The sequence below is a fragment of the Mus pahari genome, chromosome 1 (assembly GCF_900095145.1).
Source record: "Mus pahari chromosome 1, PAHARI_EIJ_v1.1, whole genome shotgun sequence".
NCBI classification, from domain to species: Eukaryota; Metazoa; Chordata; class Mammalia; order Rodentia; family Muridae; genus Mus; species Mus pahari.
In genome coordinates this window covers 46998827-47014238 of record NC_034590.1, presented here as the reverse complement: position 1 = coordinate 47014238, position 15412 = coordinate 46998827, and the positions used below count along the sequence as shown (strand labels likewise).

The following is a 15412-nucleotide window of genomic DNA, read 5'->3' as shown; positions in this document are numbered from 1 at the left end:
CAGATGCTGGTCCTCACCATGGCTTAGAATGGCTGCCAGCAGCGAGCAGAGTTCTCCACTTCCTCTTTCAGAAGTGTAACTGCGGCATTTGCTCGGGTGATAGGAGATTAGCTGGAGAAAGAGAAATTTAGAGGAAAAATAAGGCCAACTGTGATGTTCAGATGCAAGGAACTAATCTGCACATTTGCGGTAGATTCAATGATCCACTTCCATGACATCAATAACGTTGACCAGTTTCATTATTAAAACAGCCAAGGCATTGCTCACAGTCAGTTGATGAAGATCTGACATAATGGCAATATTCTTAAATAGTCACTGACAAATATAGAAGTGGATGCTCACAGCCATCCTTCACTGGGTTCCCAATGAAGGAGCTAGAGAAAGTACCCAAGGAGATGAAGAGGTTTGCAATCCCATAGGAGGAACAACAATAGGAACTAACCAGTAACCCCAGAGGTTCCTGGGACTAAACCACCAATCAAAGAAAACACATGGTGGGAATCATGGCTCTAGCTGCATATGTAGCAGAGGATGACCTAGTCAGTTATCAATGGGAAGAGAGGTCCTTGGTCCTGTGAAGGTTCTATGCCCCATTATAGGGGAATACCAGGACCAGGAATGGGAGTGGGTGGGTTGGTGAGCAGGGGGAGGGAGGAGGGGATAGGGGGTTTTCGGAGGGGAAACCAGAAAAGGGGATAACATTTGAAATGTAAGTAAGGAAAATATCTAATAAAAAAAAGAAAAAGAAAAAACCCAGAAAAACAAAAAACAAAGAGAAACCAAAACCAAAAACCAAAAAAATAGTCATTGAAATATATATTTAAATTAGTTTTGCTTAGCACATAAGCAAGTATGTTTTTTTGTGACATTCCTATATATATCATTATCAGAATATATAGTTTATTTTAAACGCATGTTCTATGACATTGCTTGTAGTCATTTTTGTGTTTCCCGTGTCTGAAGAGAATAACGACACATTCAGTTAGTAAATGAAGACATAGCAGACATACAGGCACTCTGTACGTACCCGGAAGGGAGGATTGCCATGGAAAGGTAGAGGAGGAACCGGAACCCGGGGAAGGTTTCCCTGAGAACGTGGCATCTCATCAGGAGCTTAGCTGACAAATTGGCTTTTGCAGCCAAGAGTTCCAACAGCATTGGGAGGAGAAGGTACATTTGGGAAGATGTACAAGAGAGAATAAGTATGAAATATAAGGAATAGACCGATGTGTCTGCACTTTGGAGCCAATCTATGGAAGAGCCAATGTTCTGTGGCTACAGGAATGATTTTGTGGAGAGAATCCAGACTTTGGATTATAGTATGATGTGCCTTTCCATCTCATCAGCTACTACTTAAAAATCACCTGACCACTCTAAGCTTTGTGTTCTCTAAAATAAAAATGGTGTGCATTAACCACCTGCAGTATTTCTGAGATAAGCAAGAACACGCATAGACTACCTTTCAGTGGCAAGCGCGATGTTTAAGGGTGCCTGTTGAGTTGATTGCTTGAGTGGACGTTATTGTTGAGAGCATCTTTATACAGGGCAGTGGCATTTTAACGCTGATGATATTGAATCATCACAATTTATACAGCTGATACAATTTAGGATGAACAGGAAGTCTGTCAGCAGTTGTCAGGGCATGGACGCTGTCACTGCCTCCTCTAGTTGACTGGGAAGCAGGAGAAGATAAAGGGAACACTGCATATCCCGAGTTGAGACCATGCGCATTCCCTTCCTCCTACTTCTGATTTCATATAAAAAAAAAGTCTGTAGACCATGGCTTTTTTTTTTTTAGAATTTGTTTGGTTTACCTTCAGTATTGGGCTATATTTCCTTCCTAGAAATCAACTCCCAGGCATGGAGAAACAACAAAGATGGTAAGAGCTTGCTGTACAATCACAAGGACCTGATTTTGAACCAAGAACCCCTGCAAAAACAAACAAAAAGCTGGGCATGAGGGCACACTGTGGAGGCAACACAGGTAGATAGATCCTGGTGCTCGAGGGCCGGCCTCAGGAGCCTGATCAGTGTGTCTCAGGCCAATGAGAGACCCTGTTTCACAAAACAAGGCAGATAGTGCCTGAGGGAAGGACCTGAGGTTGACCTCTGGCTTCTGTACATACCCACAGGTGAGCACATGCACCTAAGAATGCATGCGCATATGCTCACACTTGCGTGCATGCAAGCAAACCCCCTCCCCCAACACTAAATCAGAGCTAATTCTGGGTCTTTTAAAAGCCTCTCTGGCAGTGCATGGAGTGGAGGAGATTCAGTCTCCTAGAAAAACCACGGAAGGGATTAGGATCACATTTCTGTTCATCAAAGACCTGCAGCATGAATCCCAGGACTTTTCAGAGTGTGGTGGCCTCTACTACACTTCAGCTGTCACTCGTCCTTTGTAACCAGGAGCTAGAAGCTGCCTGGTGACCTCTGGCCTCTCACCTGTGTCTGGCCTTTTGTGAAACACAAACACAGTGTAGCTTTCCCAATATCTACCAGTGGTAACTTCTGGTCTTTTAAGCAGAGTTTAAGTTATTGCTGTACTTAACATTTCAAAAGTGAAATGACAAAGTAAACATGCTTTCTGAGACATACTCATATTAATGAAGTAAATTGTTACACTTAATGATCTTCTGTGAAAGGAAGACACTGACAAGTGAATGGACGCATTTGTTTATTTCAGAAAATGGAGATGGGAACCCCCTATTGGGCATGTGAAGTTTGTGCTCTGGCTAATGAGGGATAGGAAAAACTAATTTAATTTCTACACTAGAATTTTGGTGAGAGATGTGCCTCGAACTTATAACAATTTTTTTTTTTTTATGCATTTAGCTCAAAGTAGATCACAAGAGTCTTTCAAAACTGATATCGCATTAGATTCTTAGTTAGACACCAGAATTCTATTTCTTTTCCCTTAAAGAGAAGGCTGTTTTCAACCCCATAGATTGTGGGGTCCTTACCACTGCTGGTTTGGGAATCCAGACAGCTTACACATCTCTCTGACTTCACTACTTACTATTATTCACACTTTGACAGGTTACATAACCTGCTGGAAAAAGCTGCAGATCTCATAAAAATATCGTGAAGGCTGAAAATCAGCAAGTTGCTTCTTGATTCTGGGTAATGTTTGATAGATGGCAACAAGTCATTCATCTCATGCCAAAAATCTACAAAAATCATATGCCAAAAAATGGATAAAAAAAATCCTCCAAAAATCCACTAAAAATGGATTAAATTATAAAGATGGTGTTGGAAACATATTGGAGGTCACCTGAAGCATTGAGGACTAGTTAGGTAAACTAACTTCCTAGCAGGAAGAACAGAGAGTTGAAGTTACTCCCTTTTGTCTTAGGAGTATCTGCTGAGGTTGAATGCATGTTGGAGGCCTGGCTTGCTGTAGGCAGAGGAACTACACTGAAGATACTTTCAGATAGCACCAGGTATCACTTGTTGGTCTATGATCAGAAGTACACTCAGGGCACTGGCACACAGGGAGTCTGTTGAATGCTGAGTTGTGACAGGCTAGGTGAAGTCCTAAAAAAGGAAGATGAAAATATGTTGTGACTTTATGTGATGTGAAGGAAAGCTTTCTCTGGAGGGTCAGTCCTGTGATAAGCTTAGTGAGATGGTTAAAGCAGGACCCATCTGTGTAAAAATTTCTTAAACATAGACTAGATCTGTAGAGACCATGAATTCTGATTTTGCTATTCTGTCTTTGTCTGTCTTACACACACACACACACACACACACACACACACACACGCACACACACACACACGTATATATATACACACACACGTAGGCTTATATTTTTCAAAACCTACTTTAATAAGGGTTCTCAAATGCTTCAACCTTCCTTATAGCCCAATGACCAAAGGTAGGGGAGGAAGATGTTTAATAGAACAAGGGGAATGTGAACCTGTTTAGAAGTAGTTCCTTGGGGGCGATTCCAATATCCATGGTCTGCAGTCCAATCCACTAGCAAAACACCAAACATGAATCATCAGTAGCAGCTTGATCCGGAAGAAACGGCAAGGCTCCATGACAAGAAGCAGTTGGAGCACCGGCAGAGGTTCTTTCTCTCTATGAAGTCATGACAAGTAAAGACCAGAGAAGAAAGCAAGGCGGACCAACGGCAGAGCACCATCCACTGTCTGTTGGGTTGTACTTATACTCTTTCCAAGCACCACGCGTCCTCTCAAAGCATCTGCTCCAACAAAACACCACATGCCCTCTCACCAGGCAATTTCCAGACCAGTACCACGTGTCTGTTCACAGCAAAAACATCCTCCCGAGTGTTTGCTTCAGTAAAACATTCTCTCATAATACAGTTTCCAGAAAAACATCATATGATACAACTGAGTCTCCAATGAAACCAGAAATTTCTACTATACACACACACACACACACACACACACACACACACACACACACACACACACCATAAAGACCTTGTCTTTTGAGACAGGATCTTTACCCTTGAACTTGAAATCCTCCTGCCTTGGCCTCTTAAATGCTAGGACTACAAGCATATTGATAAAATAAATTAGAAATTTCTAGGCTTTTGGGATTATATTCAAGAAGTAATTGCTAAACGCAATGTCATGAATTTTTTTGTAGGGCTTTTATGATTTTAGCTCTTGTAGTTAGGTCTTTAATTTATTATGAGTTTTTATATGTGATATAAAGATCTAATTTCATTTTTGAAATATTTTCTCCAGTATAATTTTAATATTACTATAATAATTTACTTATCCAGTTATTTACTTACAGACATTCATCTTATCATCTTATTTTTGTTCTCTTTCCTTTAGTTCTTTAAAAAGATATTATCAAGACTGGAAAGATGGCTTAGCAGTTAAGAGCACTGGCTGCTCTTCTAGAGGTCCTGGGTTCAATTCCTAGCACCCACATGGCAGCTCACAACTGTCTGAATCTCTAGTTCTAGGGGAACTAACACTCCCACACAGATACACATGCAGACAAAATACCAATCAGTGCACATAAAATAAAATAATTAATAATTTTAAAAGATAGTATTATTTGGAGCTTGAGAGAGACTCATAGGTTAAGAGCACTTGCTGATTTTCCAAAGACCAGGGTTCAATTCCTTGCATCTCTATGGTAGCTCACAATGGTCTGTAGCTACAGTTTCAGAGGCTCTGATGCCCTCTTCTGACCTCTGAGGGCACTCTCTACTCATGTGGTGCACAGACATATATAGACAACACACCCATACATGTAAGATAAAATGACAATAAGAACCACTATTCAGGCACATGGTATTGGGTTAAGTGTGTAATGGACTTTAGGCATATTGCCCTCTCCCCCTTCTCTCCTCACCCTTCCTTCCCCCAGTAGTGCCCTAATCTCCTAAATAGGTTTTAATGAGTATTTTTTTTTTTTTTTTGTTTTTGAGGGTGTCCGTTGTCTTTCACACGTTTATGTATATGTAATCCACTACATCTGCTGAGGGTCATTTGCATGAGCTAGGGTGAGAGCTTATTTACTAGATCAAGAACAACTTTCCATCAGGGAGACCTCTGAGGACTATGACTCTCGATGTCCTAGCAGTAACTTTCTGCTGATAGGTCCCTGGGGAGCTATTATCTAGGAAGAGTATTTCCATTCAAACTATTTTTCCCTTTGTAGCTCACAAAGTCAATATTTCCCCTTGTCTTCATCCTTGAAATAAATGTCAATTTAAATATACACATCTAAAAATTTGAACTGGGATTCACATACGAGAGAAAACATTCAGCATTTCCCCTATACAGCTTTTATGTCTACTTTCATATCACATATTCACATGGTATTTTATGTGTCCATATAAAACTAGGCACCATAAATGAGAGAAAACATGAAATTAGTCTTTCTGAGGTTGACTTAATTTAATCTGATTATCTCTAGTTGTATCCATCAACACATAGACTGGTCACTTATGACTCTACTTTAGCCTTTGTCTAATTTAAGGTTTTATTGCTGTAAAGAGACACCATGACCAAGGCAATGCTAATAAAGGAAAATGTTTACTTGGGGCTAGCTTACAGTTTTAGAGGTTTAGTTTGTTATCCTCATGGTAGGGAAGTATGGCAACGTACAGGGCTGACATAGTGCTGAAGAGGGAGCTGAGAGTTCTACATCCTGATCCACATGCAGCAGCAGGCGACTGGGTGCTACACTGGGCATAGCTTGAGCAGAAGGGACCTCAAAGCCCACCTCCACAGCAACACACTTCTTCCAGCAAAGCCCTATTTCCTAATAGTACCCCTTCCCATGGCTAAACATTCAAGCACATCATACAGGGCATCTGCGTAACTCCCCAATTCTCCGGTATGTGTAGGTGTTCGTAAATGTCTTGAATTACTAAGGAAATTATCTGGATTGTCCTTTCAAGTTCTCACTCAATGGAATACTATACAGCAATAAAAGGGTGACCTATGCAACGCCACAGATGAATCTCACAGACATCATTTAGAGTAATAGAAGTCATGTATAAAAAAGTACACATCGTATTATTCTGTTCATATATAATTAAAGAATAGAGAATAAAAATAGCAGTTATGTCTTGGGGTTGACAAGTATTGGCTGGGGAGGTACATAAAGATATATCCCTGGATGCTGGAATGATTTGCGATCCCGATGGTGGCCATGGAAACACACTGAGCAGACCCTGGAACAGTGTGCCCTATCTCTGTGTGGCAAGCAACAGGAGGCATGCCTTTCTAAGAGTTCATTCTAATGGGAAAGTCATTATTGACACCTAACATTGGAAGCGCATTGATGCTATGGACCTACAGGGTAGGGAGAACACAGGAAGCCCAGGGATGAGGCTTCAGTGGCTCAGCTGAGAACAGTAAAGCATCTATAGTCAGGGGGAGGGGTTAGAGAGAAACTGGAGGAAGCATCGTATACTCACTCAGTGGTCAGGGAGGGAGAGAGTGAGTCACATCTGAAGACTTAAGAGCTGGTGAGGGGCTCCGTCAGTAGAGTGCTCACATAGCGTATATGTGACTCTGGGTTTGAGTCCAGCACCACAAACAACTCGGTGTGATGGCACAGACCTGAAATCCAGGTCATCCTAGGTTACACGCTGAGTCCAGGCCCAAAGAAACAAATTAGTATGGCTGGGTAGAGGGGAACAGATCAGGTGACACATGGAAGCTGATGATGTCAGTGGGGGGACACTTTTGTTCACTCGACCCGGAAGTATGGTTTCTGAGGACAAAGGGAAGCCGATGGCCTGGTTTTACTCAGGAAGGAATCAAAATTAGACTTACACCTTCCGGAACGGGAACGACTCTGGGAGGGGAACTAGGGAAGCCCTTGCAAGGTGGTTCAGGGTCAAGCCCAGGCTAAGAAAGAGGTGGGGAGCTGGGAGAAGCCTACTGTAGCTGGAGGGGGGTGATCGAAGTGAAGACCTTGGGGTGGCAGAAGTGTTGAGAAGAGGCAAGATTCTTCTCTTTTGCCTCCATTTTGACATAATTAGGTACAATGGTTGATTTTGTTAACAACACAAACCTACACATATATGTGAAGAGTAACTTAATTGGGAAAACGCCTTCATCAGAAAACTGTAGGTAAGTTTTGTGAGGGCATTTTTTAAAAATTAGAGACGGATTCGGGAAGGTCCAGGTTATTGGGAATGGTGCCAGCCCTGACCAGGTAGTCCCGAGTCGAATAAGAAAGGAGACCTAACATGCCAGTAGGCATGTTCCTCCATGGCCTCTCCTTCATTTTCTGCCCTGACTTCCCTCAATGGATTGTGCTGGTGATATGTAAGTTCAGTAGACCCTTTCCCCACCAAACTGCCTTTGGTCATGGTATCGTTCTCATAGTTATCTTTCTCATAGTTAGAAAAACATAGATACCTTTCTCATAGTTAGAAAAACAATTAGGGAAGGTACTTAGCAGACACTACAGAAGACTAGGCACCTGTACTGTTGTTTAATTTGGACTTTGAACTTTCAGGGTGACTTCGTTCATGACCTGACTTCCTTCTAGAAGGAGCCCTGTGCTTTGGGAAAGTCTTCCGAGACTGGCTGCACATTGTGGTTGTGAGCCAGTTATGAATGGGTGTTGGTGTGTGTGTGTGTGTGTGTGTGTGTGTGTGTGTGTGTGTGCGTGCGTGCCGTATTGGTAAGAAGGAAACAACTAGAGTCTTTCTCCAATATATTAAACCCTCCAAATTTCCTCATCCCCCCCCCCCCTCCGGACCCTCCACTGGCCAAGCAAACTCTTTTTCAGTTCCAAAGGAGTTAAGAAGGCCAGAGTGATTTGTCAACATCTATTATCTTGGGTAGTTTGGGGATGGCATAATCTGAGGATGCCCCTGTCCAAGACTGAGCTTGGGGACAATGGAGCCTTATGCGCCCTGGAGTCTTAGGTGGGAGGTGCAGAGACCAAAATATTTATAGTCAGTTGGGAACAGACCTAATAGAATAAGAAGTTTGCAGATCTGTCCATCCACAAATCCAGAAAGGGCGGGTCTGGGGAGTGGGCTCTGGCTCCCCTCCAACCTATCCGAAACTCCTCTCTTTGGATCTGAAAGGGAGTTAGATGCACAGAGCTTTCCGCAGTGAACACCGTGCCTGGACTAGGCTCTGGCTGATCCTACTGAATAGACTTAGGAGCCCTGGGAGGGCTGGGGTGCTGCAGGGGGCTGGGAACGCGCTGCACAGAAGCTCCGCACAGCAGAGGCAGCAGTGAAGGCTACGAGGGCGCGGCGGTGCAGGTGTGCCCTGGGGAGAGCGCCTGCCTGGGTTGGGATCACAAACCGCGTTAGCCTGAGCTGCCCAGACGGAAGATGCTCGGCTGCTGACCCGCTCGCTGCGGATTTTCCACCCAGGTAGGGGACGGCGATCCTCGCGGTGGTGCCGGGCTCCCAGGCCTGGCATGCTCAGACCCGCGCTGGGACATCTGGGTGAGGTTGTTGGGAAAAGCCTCAAAGGACAGCAGAGTTGGAAAGCAGCGCACCGAAAAAGGAGCACTTGCTGCTGCCCGGAGCTGCGCGCTTCTTTGAACGTGGCCTTCCCCAGGACTTGGAGTGAAAGCACATGAACTATTGGCGCGGTAAATAGTTTCCCAACTTGGGCTACTGACATTTATAGCTGCTTTTCACACGCTTCCTGGTCATCCCTTTAGTTCAACCTCACTCCGTGTAGACTGGCTTTTTCTCAGAGAAAAGATTAAATACGTGCCCATACCTGCTGGCTCTGAACTGGGGTTTGTGAATGTGTGCTTCTCTGTGTGGAGGGCGCCCTCCGCGGGCGTGGGAGCCGTTTCTTAGGGACTCCGGTTTTGTTTCTGGATGGATTTTTAGCGCAAGGAAAAGAACATGATTTGTTTTGCAGGGATGGGTGAGCAAATGCCTTTAGCTAGGGAGGAGCGAGGCGCCGCTGTTCCCTCCGCAGACCAGTGGTAGATTTCTCATCTGTCGGGTGCGGGTGCAGCAGATCCGGCTGCCCAAATGCTTTTATCTTTTATCCAGAAATTGCAGATGCAAACAGGCTTCGTTTAAAGGTAACTTGATGCAGATGTGTTGGGTAAGGTAGGGTGGGGCACTGTGCGATGCTTGCTGGTTTCTAAGCCTGTTTGGAAGGTGAATGTGGGTGGCTCTGGGCCTCGGGGAGGGGCAGGTGAGGGATGAGAGGTGTGTGGATGGTGGGGAACTAGACATTGCAACCAGTTTGGCGGGGTCTCTTCTATGCTTTTGCTTGCCCCATGCAGAAGAGGCGACTTGTTCTGCTTGCTAGAAGATGCAGTTGATATGGTGAGTGATGCACAATCTGCGCCTTCCCTGAGTCAGCAAATACTTGCCCAAGGGTTTCATGTGTCAGAGGTGGCACTGATCCTTAGGGTTGAAGAGGTGATTGAAACAAAATCCTAATGTGGCTCAAGCTCACACCCGGTGGGGGGACAAACACCTGTAGTAAGGAGGTGTGACCAGTTCAGGAATGGTGGTGTGATGTTCAGGAGTGGATGGTTGCAGAGAGGAAAAGGGAATTATCTTAAAATGAAGCCCCCAGGGGGCTTAGCAGAGATTGGATTTGTTTCTTGATCCACTGCTCTTGAATATCCTGCAACCCTCTCCCGTTCCATCACCATCGCTGCTGGTGGGAAGGCAGAGCTGATATTGGCAGAACAAGAGTAGTGTCAAGGAGTCACTCTGAAGGCTGCACTGAGGGTGAAGTACACCAATGCAGGTCCGGCTTTTTACTTTTGTTTCTCTTGATAAGTATTTTCTCTAAGTTTCAGGACGATGGAGTATTGAAATAGCTTTTCACAAAGGCAGGGACTCTCGAAATTTCTAAGGGAGTTTCAGAGCAGATCAACTTCTGGGACAAAAAGCAAACATTGTTGGTGGGTTATTCCTTTTGCCAGAGGTGTGCCTTACATGCATTTTGTTACTGAAAGCACCAGGTGTTTGAACAATAACCTGGCACACTGTGGGTAGTGTGGCCTTGACTGCTCTAAGAGAACTGGTCTTAGGCAAGTATCCTAGCCTTTCTTTGAGCCTTGATTTCATCATCTGTAAAATGGAAACAATGACACTGTTCTGATAACTATATAACACACACTTAAAAGTATTTGCTCATATACTAATCATTTGGCATGAAGTTTGTTCATTGAGTTCCTACCATGTGCCCGGCGCTTCTCTACATGTGACAACTGTAGCATTGAGCAAACTGTGTGTGTGTGTGTGTGTGTGTGTGTGCATGCAGCGTGTGCACACGTGCGTGAGTGTGTTATTGAACAAATAAATAAGTATTGAGTATATCAGCCCAGGAGCTGAGATGGATAAAAATAAAGTAGAATAAGAAACATGAGGAGTGCTGCAAGTTTTAGAGTGGGTTTTGTATCTATCTGTCTGTCTGTCTACCTACCTGTCTGTCTATCTGCCTGTCTGTCATCATCTCTCTATCATCTATATGTCTATCTCTTTCATCTATCTATCTATCTATCTATCTATTATCTATCAATTATCTACCTATCATCTATCTCATATCTATTATTTACCCATCTATCAATCATCTATCTATCTATCTATCTATCTATCTATCTATCTATCTATCTATCTATCCATCTATCATCATCATCTCTATCACCCATCTGTCTATCTCTTTCATATCTATCATCTATTTACCTATCTAATCTATTATCTTTCTCTTTCATATCTATCTACTATCTATGTGGTCAGAGAGATAGTTGATAACGAGGGCATCTTGACCAACTCCGGTGAAAATGAGGGAGAAAGCCAGGCGGTATGAGTAGAGTTACAGAACCTGCAAAAGCCTGGGACAAGAGACAAACACATAAGAGAACAAGACCGAGACCCAGGAAGCCCAGTTGTGTGAATGAGGGGGATGGTGGTGGGAACTGTCCGAGGATAACATGAAAAGGTCATTGCTGTCTTGCTTCATGGTTTCTGTTTATATATTTGTCCCTTAAGATACAGCATTGAGTTCTTGTTTAAGGACTTGGCTGAGTTCCTAATCTCCATGTTCAAGAGATGGTTATTTGGAAGGAAGCGGGACTTGGGCAATTCAAAACAGGATCTAATGCACAAGCCAGAGGGATACATCTCTGCAAGGCAAGCTCGGTGGCTCTGATTCCTAGCCCCCAGATGGAGGACCGTGCTTACACTTGTTTCTTTTCCAGATGAACCAGAGTCACCTTTAGTGAACAACAGTCCAGCAGGTGCTGCCCTCACTAGCTCACGCTCTCTTCCCTTTGGCAAGAAGCTCTGTGGTTACGGAAAGGATTGGAATCATCTGGAAATATACTGACCTCCAGTGCACGATGGAGTGTATTTATGTGTGGCTGGAGGGTGAATTGATTTAGGGCTTCCATCCAAAAACTTAATATAAAGATCACAGCTTGCTGCTTTGTCCTTTGGAGAAAGCAGCATTTGGGGGAAATCTGAGGACTCTCCCAGCTCTCTGTGGTGCAGTAAGCCTACTGCAGTGTTCCATGAGTAAAAAGGGCGAGGGGGAGATTGATGGCTGAAAACCTTGTGAAAGCATCTGTGAAATAGGATGTGGGGAGGCTGGGTCAAGGTCAGGGTGGCTGGCCATCATCCAATTCATCTCAGAAGAGAGCATTTGCTTCTGTGCATTTTTTTTTTTCCCATCCAAGGTCTGGCTCTCAGTTATACTCTTTAGTCTCAGAAACCTGACCTGTCTCTCTGGGCTATGTCAGAATGGCTTTGTTCATCTGCATGCCACTTTATTGATCCTCAGTGGTGGAGACAGTTTGTTCTATGGCCAGTGTATGTAAGCCCTGCAGACCCCCATTCATGACGTCCAAGCTACAGGGAGCAGAACTGCTTAGAGACCTACCTGAAGAACTGGTCACACACTTTAAGGTTTGTCTTAAGAGACTACAGAGTAAACCGCTCTCAAACTCAGTGACCTTGAACAACCGGCATTTATTACTTTCTCTCATGTGTATGGAGTGGCCAAGAGATCTGCCTGAGTTGTAATTGGCTGATTTCTGCTGTGCCTGTTCATGTGACTTGGCTCTGTTGATGGAGAGTTTGAAAAATGGCTGCTTTGGGATGACCTGAACTGAGATGACTTGATTCTGACCATGCTTGTCTCTCAGCTTCTCCCTGTAGAGCTGGGCATGTTCACATGACAAAGGCAGAGAACCAGGAGAAAGTGGAAGTGTATGGGTTGGGCATATAGCTCCGTGGGTAGTCTAGCATGTACAAAGGCCTCGATTTGGTCTCCATTGCCATATAAACTGGGAACGGCGATACACGTATGAAATCTTAGCAGTTGAGAGATGGAGGCAGGATATCAGGAATACCAAGTCATCTTTTGCTACATAGTAATTTCAAGGCCAACCTCAACTCCATAGGATCTTGTCTAGAAAAATAGAAGAGAAAAAGGAGAAGGAGGAGGAGGAGGAGGAGGAGGAGAAGGAAAGAAAGAAAAAAGGAAAGAAGATGAAGGTGTGCATGGTCTTTCTAAGTCTAAACTTATAACTGATGTACCATTCTTGATCCCCGTTTATTAACAAAAGCACTATACAAGGAAGCCAATGTGAAGGTGTAAAGAAGTAGATTCCACTTCTTCAGTTGATCTTAGCCAAAAAGACTGAGGAGCAATTATATTCAGTATTGCAAAGAGCAAGGTACAGTGAGGGGAAGAATTTGGAATGTGTGGATCTTAGTACATTAAGTTCCCTTGTGCCTGGAGGGGAGAAGTGTTCAGGAGCCCCTAGCTGAGGAGCTATTGACAGTTGACAGGGAGTCAGTTTTCTTTAGGGGTGTGGTTCCCATAGGTCATCTGTGCTCTAGTGGATGGTCCTGCACCGGAAATGACATGGGCAGCACACATTGGACACAAAAGGTAGAGAAAAGGCACAGAGAGAGAGAGAGAGAGAGAGAGAGAGAGAGAGAGAGAGAGAGAGAGAGAGAGAGAGAGAAGAGAGAGAGAGGAGAGAGAGAGATGAAGTAGGGAGGGATTGGGTATAGGCATTGGAACTGAGAGTACTTAGGGGAAGAGTCAGGGGTGAGTATGATCAAGATACATTGTATGCATGGATGGAAGTCTCAAGGAATTAACAAAACTACATTAAAAACTAAGTTCCTGTGCCTAGATCTCCTTTCTCTATCAGTCCAGTTTGGATGGATAATGCTTATGGACGTCCCCTGTGACTGTCTTTTTTTTTCTGTATTTACATGCATCTTTAGACAGTCATTCACTAAGGCTTGATTGAGCGGTCTTTAGTTCCAGACATGTCATAGGCAGGACGTGCAGCAGTTAAGCACAGTGCAAACTCTACCCCATGAAACATCCGTTCCAGTCAGGGAGGCAAATCTACAAATCTACGAGTTTGTGTATGCTGTGCTAGGCAGTGAAGGAACGCCGAACAGGGAAAGGGGGAGGGAGATATTTGAATGGTGTTGGGAAGGTACTGCAAAGTAAGGGGTGGGAATCAGGTAACTGATGGGACAGGTGTGAGAGAAACAAAAGAGTGAACCTCTAGGGACTGTTCAAGGGAAGGCAAACGAATGCAGAGGTCCTGAAGCAACAGAGTGCTGGCACATTTCAGGAACAGGAAATAGGACTCTGTAGGAAGGACAAAATGAGAACCAGCCAGCACAATAGTTGATGGTAGCAGCGGAGTATCCTGAAGTCAGACAATGCAGGGCTTTGAGTGGACTTGGGCTTTGACAGAGATGGAAAGTCCCTGGACATTTCTGAGTACAGGCTGCTTTATCTGATCTAGGTCCCATGGTGATCACTGGAGCTTTAGAGCTTAGACTAAGGACGTCAGTCAGGGTGCTACCTCTGTGATAAGAGATAGAGATGTGGGAAGAGAGGATGGCGGTCTGGATCAGATGGGATGGGGGTTGTGATGCTGAAAAGCAACCAAGTTCTTCATATATCTGGCGGTAGAGCAGACACGATCTGTAATGAGTTACACTTTGGGCACAAGAAAAGAGGATTCATTATTTTGAGGTAAGGGACAGGATAGATTAGCCATTACTGCTATTGAATATGAGCCGCTGGATAGCCAATGGAGAAGTCAAGTTCACAAATGTATTAAGAGTTCAGAGAAGAAACCCAGGACAGAGACTTACGTTTCAATAACACCAGCAAGGTCTTCATTTGTCCCCTCAGTGAGCTGAGTCACTGTTGTGTGGCCAGGGTCCAGAATCTGCCAGCACGTGCTTAGTGACCGTCTGCAGGGTGACTGAAAAGAACAGCTTCTCTAGAGGTACCAGTAAATGCTGGTTCTCTCTGAGAAGTGCAACTGCCTGAAGAGATTCCACTTCTCAAGGGTTCCTGGGAGACTTACTGTAGAACTTGGGGAATGAAAACAGGCTTTAAATGTGAGGGTTTCAATTGCTTATGTCTTATAGAAAGAAACACGGATCATCAAGGCAGGAAAGAGAAACACATGGAAACCAAAAAATAGCTCAGACTTTTTTTTTTAAAAAAAAAAAGGAGAAAAAAAAAATCCTCCAGGGAGAAGTGGCTGAAATTCAGGGGTGTGATGTTCTTGGATTATTATTGCACTGCTTTTAATTTGAGATGAAGCAGAAGCAGCAAGGAAGAATTCTGGAAGGAGGAGAAAGTTATTTAAGTCAGCTTATGCTGAGTGAAAGCATGTCGCCAGCTTACTTGAAAAATGCCACTTCTACAGTATCTAGCACAGTGTGTTTCTGTTTATAAAAGGAGAGACATAGGCAGTCTTTATTATTGGAAAATGAGAAGGTTGGAAAGGTGTTCTATCCCAGGCTATGTGCTTCTCAGTGACTACTCAGAGACTGGCTGATTTGGGGTGAGCATCGATTTTGTTTGTAATATCTATGGTAGGAGGACTGGAATAAAAAATGCAGGTACTGTAGTTGAAAGTGCATGTGTGTGTGTGTGTGTGTGTGTGTGTATGA

General features: G+C 44.0%; 1 protein-coding gene across 6 annotated transcripts in view; it reads left to right on the top strand.

Moving 5' to 3' along the window:
* Positions 1-8463: 8463 nt before the first annotated feature.
* Sv2b (synaptic vesicle glycoprotein 2B) overlaps positions 8464-15412 on the top strand; it is a 174085-nt gene continuing 167136 nt past the window's right edge. For 2 of the 6 annotated variants that reach the window (XM_021196584.2, XM_029540326.1), the window contains exon 1: positions 9210-9525. The gene's annotated coding sequence lies outside the window, so the exon portion shown is untranslated. The other 4 variants (XM_021196594.1, XM_029540333.1, XM_029540330.1 and 1 more) reach the window with 4 other exon arrangements.